The 12,222-nt window shown below is 40.4% G+C and overlaps 1 pseudogene; it reads right to left on the minus strand.

Annotated features, from left to right (window-relative positions):
- The window catches only part of LOC132105891 (thyrotropin-releasing hormone-degrading ectoenzyme-like), a 170,828-nt pseudogene that overhangs the window by 82,943 nt on the left and 75,663 nt on the right, over window positions 1-12,222 (minus strand).

The following is a 12,222-nucleotide window of genomic DNA, read 5'->3' on the forward strand; positions in this document are numbered from 1 at the left end:
AGTCACATCACGTTATGTATTGCGTTTAAAAAGACTGAGCTTTGACAAGCAAATGGATTGGTATAGTGAAATGTTGAAGAACGGCACAGATAGTTCAATAACACTAGAATGTCAATGAACACTACGAACCACGAAACCTTCGCTCAATTACGTCCTTAACAGTGTCTCTGATACGAAAGCTAAACCGAGGGATTCTGCACCCCATCTGCTTCATTAACAGATACTCTGGAGGAAGTCATGCAGGGAATAGTTCACAATGTAACTCTATACTGCAGGATACACAGCACATTTGAAAAAGGAGAAAACCTTCAACAGCATCAATATAAAACAACCTTAAATTGTATTATATGTTACTGATGTGAAGTCTTCAAACAAACTCATAGTGCTTATAGTAAATGCCTTAATAATTGAGCATAAATGTCCATCATTGACATTTAACAAGGAGGTTCAGACAAGGTCTGTCTGATTTATGACTGCATGGCAAAGGTCATTGCCTTCTCAACTGGAAAACCACAGGAAAGTCTTTTAGGCCGTATTTTAGCACATGCTAAATATTATATGGCTCACATTTTCATACCTCCTACATATGTCACGGTTCGCGAATGCACCGTCTCCAGCTGTAGTCATGTTATGTCATGTTGATTGGTTCATGTGGGTGTTGCCACTGATCGCCTGATCAGCGGCAGGTGCATCTCATTCCACCGCCTATTTAACGCCCTGTCTTTCGTCTCCTGTTTGTCAGATCGTTGTTTGAGGTCCTCGTGTCGATGTCTGTTCGTGCTCCTGTGTTCCTGTCTTTGCTCTGTGTTCTGCTTCAGTCTTCATCGGATATTCACAGTCATTCACGGATTATCACCGCCGATCACCGATCTACCATCACCGCCATCGCTACCAACGCACTCCAACCACCTACCCACCTGTCTGTGCTGCCATCGTGGTTCCTGCGTCACTCACTCATCCATCATACTTCTGTCAATAAACTACCTTTACTTGCATCTGCCTCCTGTCCTCCATTGTTAGCGTCACAGAACGATCTGACCAACATGGAGGCAGCGAGTAATCAACCCTCCTCCCTCGAAGCTTTCCTCAGCGCCAGTGTTCGGAGGATGGACTCCCAGGAGCGGACTCTTAACGACACTGGTCGCGCGGTTCAGGCTTTAGTGACGCAGGTGTCCGAGCTCACCCAACAGTTCCAGCTATTACGAGCTCCCACTGCGCCACTCACACCGCCTGTTCCACCAGCACCATCGCAGGCCCCCTCCCAGCCGGAACCACGCCTCCCGATTCCGGAGGCTTACTCAGGTGAACCCGACTATTGTAGAGCTTTCCTTAACCGTTGTGATATGCATTTTGCCCTCCAGCCTAGAACGTTCACCACTGAGAGGGCCAAGGTGGCCTTCGTCCTGACCCTGCTCTCTGGGAGGGCGGCATTGTGGGGAACAGCGGTGTGGGAGAACCAGGACCCATGCTGCGCCTCGTTCCAGGCCCTCTCCGCCGAGATGAGACGGGTCTTTGATCGGGCCGCCGCAGGACGGGAGGCGGCCAGGAGGCTGGCGGAGTTGCGCCAGCACGAGAGATCCGTCTCGGACTACTCCATCGAGTTCCGGACCCTGGCGGCGGAGTGCCATTGGAACGAGGAGGCGCAGTGGGACATGTTCCTGCATGGGCTGGCTGACCGCGTCCAGAGGGAGATCTACGCCCTGGACCTTCCCCCGTCGTTCAATGGACTCATTGAGCTGGCCCTTCGGGTCGACGCACGTCTGGCACGGATGGAGAGGAGGGGGCTACTCAACACCCCATCCAGGGGACCGGCAGACGTGCGGTTCAGCGGCGGGGACGTGGCCAGCCCCGTCTACGATCACGAGCCCGTATTTCTCATATCGTTTATCTCCGGCAGAACGAAATTACGATATTGGTAACCGAGAATTGTTGGCAGTCAAGATGGCATTGGAGGAATGGCGACACTGGTTAGAGGGATCGGGGGTTCCCTTTATAGTATGGACTGACCACAAGAATTTAGAGTACATTAGCACCGCCAAGAGGTTGAACTCCAGGCAGGCTCGGTGGGCACTTTTTTTCGGACGTTTTGACTTTACTATCTCGTACCGCCCGGGTTCCAAGAATATCAAACCCGATTCTTTGTCGCGTATTTTTGACCATTCCGAACGCCCGTCTACTCCCGAGTGTATTTTTCCTGAGACATTAGTGGTCTCCACTCTCACATGGGAGATCGAATCGAAGGTCAGAACGGCCTTAGAAGGGGTAACGCCTCCGCCCGGGTGTCCACCGAACCGTTTATTTGTGCCGGAGGGATTAAGGTCCAACGTTATCCAGTGGGGACATTGCTCGAATGTAGCTTGCCATCCAGGGGTTAACCGTACTAGATTTTTAGTCAAGCAACGATTCTGGTGGCCACTTATGGCTCGCGACATTCACAGTTTTGTTTTGGCTTGCTCGGTTTGTGCCACTGGTAAGACTTCCAATCGGCCCCCTGATGGGTTACTCCAACCGCTGCCGGTTCCTTCGAGACCCTGGTCCCACATCGCTCTAGATTTTATTACCGCCCTCCCGCCCTCCCAGGGCAACACGGTAGTTTTAACCGTGGTGGACCGGTTCTCGAAGGCAGCCCACTTTATTCCCTTGCCCAAATTACCTTCAGCCAAGGAGACAGCGTTGACTGTCGTAGACCACATCTTTCGTTTACATGGCCTCCCGATAGATGTGGTTTCCGACAGGGGACCCCAATTTGTGGCTAAATTTTGGCAAGAATTCTGTAGACTACTGGGAGCGACTGTAAGTCTGTCCTCAGGGTTTCACCCCCAGAGCAATGGTCAAACCGAGAGAGCCAACCAAGACTTGGAAAGGGTGTTGCGATTTTTGGTCTCCAAGAATCCTTCCTCCTGGAGCCAACAATTGTCTATGGTGGAGTACGCCCACAATACCTTACCAGTATCAGCTACGGGCCTATCTCCTTTTGAGTGTAGTGTAGGTTACCAGCCACCTATTTTTCCTAGTATGGAATCCGAAGTTGCGGTCCCCTCCGCTCACGCCTTCGTCCAGAGGTGCCACCGCACTTGGACCAGAGCCCGTGAGACTCTACTCCAAGTGGGGGCGCGCACCAAGGCCAAGGCCGATCGCCACCGGTCTAGGCCTCCCGTATACGTCGTGGGTCAAAAGGTGTGGCTTTCAACCAAGAATATTCCTCTCCGGTCCGTATCTAATAAGTTGGCTCCCAAATTTATTGGCCCGTTTACTGTCACCAAGATCATTAGTCCGGTGGCAGTCCGCCTTAAACTCCCTCCTACGTACAGGAGAATTCATCCCGCCTTTCATGTGTCCAAAATCAAGCCCGTATTTCATTCTCCCATTAATCCGCCTACCCCGGTCCCTCCCCCGCCGCGTCTCGTAGATGGGGAGACCACCTATTTGGTAAATCGTATTCTGGACTCTAGACGGAGGGGACGCGGATTTCAGTACTTGGTGGACTGGGAGGGTTACGGTCCGGAGGAGAGAAGTTGGGTACCTGCTAGGGACATCCTGGATCACTCCCTTATCGATGATAACAATCGACAGGTAAGAGATTCTGGGGACGCCAGGAGGCGTCCTTAGGAGGAGGGGTACTGTCACGGTTCGCGAATGCACCGTCTCCAGCTGTAGTCATGTTATGTCATGTTGATTGGTTCATGTGGGTGTTGCCACTGATCGCCTGATCAGCGGCAGGTGCATCTCATTCCACCGCCTATTTAACGCCCTGTCTTTCGTCTCCTGTTTGTCAGATCGTTGTTTGAGGTCCTCGTGTCGATGTCTGTTCGTGCTCCTGTGTTCCTGTCTTTGCTCTGTGTTCTGCTTCAGTCTTCATCGGATATTCACAGTCATTCACGGATTATCACCGCCGATCACCGATCTACCATCACCGCCATCGCTACCAACGCACTCCAACCACCTACCCACCTGTCTGTGCTGCCATCGTGGTTCCTGCGTCACTCACCAGCATTCATCCATCATACTTCTGTCAATAAACTACCTTTACTTGCATCTGCCTCCTGTCCTCCATTGTTAGCGTCACAACATAAGCACCATGGTCTAAAATAATTTACAAAAAAAGAAGTGTATTAGTAAATGTATGTATTTTAGCAGGTGTACCTTTTAGTAATATCAATGTACTAGTAGTAGTACAGTTGTAAATGAACTATTTCAATACTTTGTGGGACTAAATTGGCCATATTTTAATTTATAAAAGTGTCATTTTAAGTACAGTTTAAATATGAAAATATTTATTATAAACATTGCACCAACTATTAAGTCTTTTATGTATTTATTGCTAAATTTAATTTTTGGCTTCATCAAACTGTGGGAGTTAAACAATGAGAATCAAATTTGTCTTGTACTTCACATTACCAGAGTTATTGCCTATACTGCCAATCAAATCAGCCAATTAGTGAGGCTTAATTTCAATGATGATCCTTCCAATGATTTGTTCCATAGGCCTGGTTGTATACCTGTTTCATGTGGCTGTTTCAACGTTCTGGGTACGGCCAACTGTATGAAAGTTACAGCTTTTAACCGCTGATCTTTTTCTTTTTACTTCGTATATATCCACATGTGAACACCAGACGAGCTGTGATAGAGGTTTAACAGAAGTGGGATCCCTTACGAAAGGAAAATATATTTACCAATATATTTCTTAAAATATATTGTGATATATTGTAATATATTATTTTGCCTTTTTATTTTCTAATATGTTATATATTTGAATACATTTAATAATATATTGATGATACATATATAATATAATATATTGCAAAATATACAAATGATTGTCGCTTTCAATATATTGCTATATATTGGAAAAAATAAATATATTTAAGAATATATGCCTAATATATTATATGATATTTTCCAATATACTGCAATATATTTTTGTTTCATAAGGGATGGTTAATGTGGATGGTTCTTTTTTTCTTTCTCACTCTAAAAATTGTGGTGCACTGATTTGCTATGTGGTTTGTCCCTTCTGTTAAAGTAGGGTTTATAGTCTCTTTATAGAGGGGTGTGTGTAGCTTTTAGGGTTAACTTGTAACCAGGTGGCATAGTGGTGTGGGTTTTGTGATTTAGCTGAAGCTTACACTTTGAAGGCAGCTGCCTTTGTAAGCCAGCTCACTAGGTTCTGGAACAGAGCCATCATCACACTTTTTGTTTGAGCTAATAAAACAAGTTATTTTATCCTGAAACTCAGTAAAGCTGAACTAAATGCAGTACAACTGGAAACTGCTCCAACATCAAAATTCGAAACCCTCATAATAAAAGCTTATTTATTTGTCAGTAATCAGAGTGTGAAATCCCCAATTTCCTATGTGTTTACAGACGCCGTCTTTTATAAATGAGGAGAGAATAAAACCCCAGCCAACAGACGTGAGTCACTTAGTCAAGACTCCGTTCCACTGACAGACTCAGACATTTATCCTCATGTTAATGTGTAACTTATACATTAGGCATTAAATGTGATTGTATAAGAACTGAAGCCTCACTTTCCTATCATATTCAAACCCAGAGGGCAGAATGTCACATCTCCAATTGGTTTAAAATAAGAAAACTCAACATCAGCTGCATCAGCCTCTAATAGTCTTGTGTTATTGGCTGAATAACTGCATATGAAGGGCTGTGGCAGCATCATTTAATCTGAGAGGCTTAAATGAGATGAGAATTTAACCGTGATTGAGCGTCTGTGACATATAAACCCCATCGCTGGCGGGTAAATCTACTAACAATCCACTGCTACAGTATCTGACATTAAAATGAGCCAGTATAAAGAGAGAGGTGGTCCTGAGCCCCAGAGAGCCAAAGGATAAACTTATACAATAAAAAACCGAGCCTGTTGTCCACTAATCAATTCTCTACAGGCACTTGGAACGAGCGACGAGACACAAATGTGATTTATCAGACTCCGGCACTTTGCCACTAGCTCGAATTATTAGAGAACAGACAGACCTTTTAATATATGACAGAATAAGCGCTGGATGGGGACTGATCTAATGCATTCACAATGAACCTGTCAATCAATATGACAGTTAAGCATAAGCCCCACCCACTCTGGCACTTTGAGTTAATCTACACTGGAAAACAATTAGTCATGTTTAACTCTATATGACAATGATTCGCATGAGACTGAAGCAGTGAAACGTGGTATCTTAATTAAAAACATAAAGATGAGTAGAAGCTCCAGAGAGCTACGGCACAAAAGACTGAAACAGCCTACAGTGGAATTCAAAATGTGTGACGGCTAATCTGTTTTTTCCTTTGTTTCTCTCTGTGTCTTTTTTTCTTTCTCTTATTCTTAACTAAGCACACACACACACACACACACATACACACACACAAACACATACACACACACACACACACACACACACTTGTGTGTTATGTATTTGGACTGTTTCCATGTTTAACTAACATGCCAAGTTAGCTTTACTCCTTCCTCGTCTCTGCAACACAGCAGCACACATTGATCGGCACATCACAGTCACTAACAGCACGGTCAAAAGTAACGAGTTACATTTACTCACGTTACTGTAATTGAGTAGCTTTTTTGTGTACTTCTACTTTCGGTAATTATTATTTATTATTTTTTTATTTATCTGTAATTTTGCTTTTACTTAAGTATATTTTGTTTGAAGTATTGTACTTTACTACATTGTAAAACCTTAATTACTGAGTAAAATAAATAGCTCCCTGGAAAATACTGTAGTAGATGATGGGCAGGAGAACAAACTGGCGCTAAAATCACACACACAAAAAAAGATGCAGACGGACAAGACGGGAATGGTGCAGACCCAGCCAAAAAAAAAAAAAAATTCCACAGGATGAACTCTTACATGACAATCTCATTCGGGCTGATCCCTCACGTTCAGACACCTTTATGGTTATAATTGGGTTTTCTTTCCCCTGGCTGTTATCAATGTTCCTTGTTATATTTCCTGATATTGTATTGTATTGTATTTACATTTGATATATCATTGGTTAATAATAAAAAAAAGTCACCTTTAGTTTTTTAGCGCAGTACCAGATGCCTTCAATAATGTCCTCAACTGTCAGTAAGTCAGTAAGTCCTTAGCAGATTGGTAGGTTTATTTACTTATATTATTAAATTGTTTTTTTTACAAGAACGACTTGAAGAGAGCATGCACAGCTGTTGTTTACATTGATGTGTGTAGCCTGTGGAAGTAACGTTAACTGCAGCAAGGGGCTACAGGAAAATTTGGAACAAAAATATCAATGACAATTTATGATTGGTTTATAAAAGCTACTACGAACACCTTTTTCCCATTTTTATCACAAAATAAGGTAAGAAATATGTTTTATAGTTTCTATGCTAAATCAGTACTGTTTTATTCATCTAGTTAAACACACACAAACCATATATTTTCACAATCATGTGTTTATTGTCTTCACATTTCATCAGTAAAAGCATATTACAGTAGATAGCCGAATGCTTTTGTCCATATTAGGGATTTCCTGCATGTCATAAGTTATTACAATGAGTCTGTTTTGGAATTTCTGCATGAGAGCGCCCTCCAGCTTTGAGTATGAAGGAAACATGCACTGCAGGAGTGTTCTCTGAGTGGAATGTAATGTTCAAATCGCCTCATTTTGGATACGGATAAAATGCCAAGTCATGCATAGTCTATTTTGTCTCTTTCAATTTAAATCTAGATGTAAATCTAGAAACCTCTACGTGTACACACCTGCCCGAACAAAAGTGCAGGGGAGGAATTTACATCTTATTAAAATTAAATATTAAAAATGCAGCTAATGTTGTCCTACACAGCAATATTAACAAAGGTGCCTATTCTCTTTCTTTCATGCTGTTTGATTGGGAAACATTTAAAGCGCATCAAGGGCTCTTGTCTTTTTTATATCATCTGACTAAAAACTATTCATACTTTGAACTATTTTTACAGCATTTATTTAAAAATCATAGAGTGCCTTAAAAATAATTATCACAACACTGGTAAAAGTGGCAACTGGCAAATTTTCTCATCCTCTGAATTATACTTATAAATCCTGTTTTCATTATCATTCAAAAAATTAATAAATTCAGAACAGGATTAGAATATAATTATATTTTAAATAAGACTAGAAATTTTAAACGAGCTACTTTTTACTTTTACTTGTAGATTTTTAGATTGGTACTTTTGCTTAAGTAAAATTTAATTGAAGTAATGGTACTTCTACTTAGTGGAGTACAATATATTCATTCTTTTTCCACCTCTGACTAACTGGCAGAGAGCTGCAGAAGTGAAGCCCTACCTCCATTTCAGTTGTGTTTGTCTAGGTGTGGAGGTGAGTAGTGATGTACAAAAGATATAGTGAATTTGTTCTGCTAACATCCATGATGGTTCATGAGAGCTACCATGTAACTTAAGTTAGTTAGTTTAGCTAAGGTAGTAGATTAAACCAGTGTGCATTCTTTCATGGCACGATTCTGTGTATTAAAATGCATTAGAAGGATCACAAAATTCAATTGTATGTATTGATACGTAAGCAGGGCCGTAGCTGGGGTTTGTGGGGCCCCGGTGCAGGTTGTACCAGTTTTTATTTTGTATGCTCGTTCTTTTTATTTATTAGTGCTTTTTACACAGAGTTTACGTTTTTTTTTTCAAGTCTGTAGGTGTCCAGGTACAGAAACCGAATAATCAAATGTAAAATAACACTGCATAGTCTTCAATGTAAAATAAAATATACAATCAAACCAAAATGTATTCAGATACCATCAACACTACATACATTATCACATCTTATTTGCTATAGTTTGGAAAATGGTAATACAATATTACAAGAACTCAACCAACCAAAACTTCAGACAACTGTTAGTATGACAATATTTACACAACTATCAATACTTTGTTGACCAGTTACCAAGCAATGCTTAATTTTGTTCAGACTGCGGTGTGAAAAGGTTGCATTAGCAATTCAGGAAAAAACACATAAGCAAAACATGGTGCTTTATATGGTGCTGAATAATTTTTGGTCCCAAATTTATTATTATTATTATTAATAATAATTATAATAATAATAATAATAATAATAATAAATTTCACTAGTAGTTCACTGTATGAAGAATTTTGGGGTATAATATGTCACAGTTCACTTTATTTTGCTATACTTTTCACTTGCATAAATGTATTATAGTGTTCTGCACCTAGTATATAAATATATATGAAATTATATCTGGTGTCTGAATAATTGTTGCTTTGTGCATTAATTCTTGTTAAAAATACAAAGTACAAGATCAGTGAGTGATTTTCTTTCTTTTATTTTCTTGGATTAACATTACAGCAGATAGTAGCTAAATTAGACGCGGTCACTTTAAGGCCGGCGACACACTGGATGCGTGGCGCAAGCGTCTCAGCCGCGTGGTGTGTCCGTTTTTAATTCGGCTCCTTATGTTAACAGGTTAGAGCTTGCAGACTGCCTGCATGAGACACGCAGAAAACGCATGCATGCTAGAAATAGAACCGACGCCTATTTTTCACGTGACACGCTAGCGTGTTGGAAGCGTTTCCAGGCAAAATATAATAGGAAAATGTGTGTATATGTCATTTTGTACACAAATACATATTAATTCATGACATTTTGATGTTTGAAAGTCTATAGGTTGACATAAATTCAGATATAAATGTAATTTTAAAAATAAATAAATAATTATCGATTTTCAAATATTGCACCTGTCAAACATAGTATATTTTGCTGTCAAAACTGTTGACGGTGTCCTTTATCAGTAGGCGTAGTTGTAGGTATGTAAAAAAAAGTTGATATTGTTGTCATGAAGACAAGATCCTGGTCTGTCGGCGGCCTCCCTCTATGTCACCTACAGCAGCAGCAGCGCGCCAGCGCCGCGTCAGGCAAGCTTCTGGTGTGAAAAGACACAGAAAACGCTACGCTCCTGGGACGCAGCAGACACGTTACGCTCACGCCACGCAGCCAGTGTGTCACCGGCCTAAGAGACGATGAACGTATACAGAACAATACACATCCCATTTTTTTTCTAAACTGCTTACTTTCACTTAAGACATAACCGACAGTTTTTTCAAACATACTTTCCAAGACGGGTATTTTGACATTTTTTGTATGTATTTTGTCGGTGCAAGAGCAAATGAGGCAAATTCGGTGTTCAAGCGTTGAGATGCCTCTCTGCGTGAGCCTGAACACCAGAACACCGCAGTGCTGAATTGGGCTCTTTCACGTCCTTTTCTGTCTGTTTAAACTGCGATTCGTATTTGTTCGTTCATGTGCAGGAGGAAATTCGAGGAAAACTTCGCAAAGGAGAGTTTTTTAAACGCGGCTCTCTCTCCGCGTCCGAACACAGTGCGCGAGTAGGCACGGTTCTGGTGTGTAAAGACACAGAAAACGCGAGGCAGCCGCCACGCTCCTGACACGCAGCAGAAACGCCACACTAACGTCACGCAGCCAGTGTGTCACCGGCCAAACAGCTTCTCAGTTGAGCTTTTCCTCGTCTTGTGTTTTAATGCTTTAAACTATTTTTAATGTTTAAATCGACAAGTGACAAGGCTTGATTTTGTACAGCAGTTCAATAAATAAGATTTTAATATTTAGACCCTTACATTTTAGACACAATATTGACTGGCTCTATATTGCCAACAAATATAATTCCAATTTGTGTCTCTGAGCAACATGATGATGTTTTCCTCCTGAATGATCAACCGTTTAAATTATTTGATTCAGTCGCAATGACTCCCTTATTAACAGTGACTAGCTGCCACCAGTATTCAAGGTTTTATGTTTACAGTATCAAAACAGTATCAATGCATTTGTAACTGCAGGTTAAATATATTCATGTCCTGCATGTGTAAATGCCACTTCTAATACAGCTTCTGTGTTTGCTCTGCATTGCAAAGATTAATTTTGTCAATACTGATTACATTTGCTTGGTAACAGCTCATATGACTTCTAATTGACTGATTCAATTTAAGAATTGGCTGAAAGATGATGCACACTTTTAGAAAAGCTTTCTTCATAAAGGTAAAAATGCCCATAAAAGGTAAAAAAATATATATATTTAAACTTATTGAAAAAGATTAATTTCTATCACTGCTGTGAACTGATCACCACATGAAATATAGAAAATATCAAAAAATTTAGGAGTCAGCTGTACACGGTAGTCCTTCAGAAATCAGCACAATCAAAATAGAAGAAAATTTGCATTCAGCACAAGCAAAATCTTGTCTAATTATCATTATCGATAAAATCCCAGAAAATATTGAGGTTTTTGGTTAATATCACACACCCCTAATATATTTAATGTTTTGTTTAGAAAAAAAATAAATATGAGAAGTGTGCTTTTTTTCCACTTAAGCTCCTCCCCTTCAAAATGTCTGTGCACATCCCTGGCAAATTTGTTTTGATTTTGTACAATCTCATTAGCACATTTTTATACAATCTGCTCAGGTTTAGGTGTGGGGTTATATACAGGTGCATATAAAAAAATGTGAATATCATGGAAATGATCTTTTTATTTTTTGACATTTTTAATAAAAAAAATAGCAAACTTTCTTATATTCTAATATTCTATATTCTATATATATCAAGGTTTTGTTATATATACAATTCAGATGGTTACAACTTAAAAATTAATTAAATAAAAAATTCTGTATCTCAAAAAAAAAGTTTAATTGCACTTTGAGTTTGATTATTTTTGAGTATAAATACCGGGTACCTCTTGGGCTAGTTTAGACCATGCAACCAAAATTGTGGGAAAGACTACTGACTTGACAGTTGTCCAGAAGACAATCATCAACACCATCCACAAGGAGGGAAAGCCACAGAAGGTCATTGCTGAAAGTGCTGGCTGTTCACTGAGTGCTGTATCAAAATATATTCATAGAAAGTTGGCTGGAAGTTAAGTCAAGTCAAATCTGCTTTATTGTCAATTCTTCCACATGTACAGTACATACATACAGAGAATCGAAATTGCGTTACTCTCAGACCCCCAGTGCATACAGATAACACTAACAGTAGAGCCTAAAAATCTAGATCAAATATAAAATATAAGATACAACTATACAAAAAGGGGATGTAAAAACACATGTAATAAAAAAATAAAGTTAAATAAAGCAGCGCAAGGCACATGGCAGAAAGAGTGCAAACCAGTGAAGTGAACAAACAGTGCAAATAAAGATTTTTAGTGCAAAAAAAAACTTATTC

Source organism: Carassius carassius, chromosome 26, assembly GCF_963082965.1.
Source record: "Carassius carassius chromosome 26, fCarCar2.1, whole genome shotgun sequence".
NCBI classification, from domain to species: domain Eukaryota; kingdom Metazoa; phylum Chordata; class Actinopteri; order Cypriniformes; family Cyprinidae; genus Carassius; species Carassius carassius.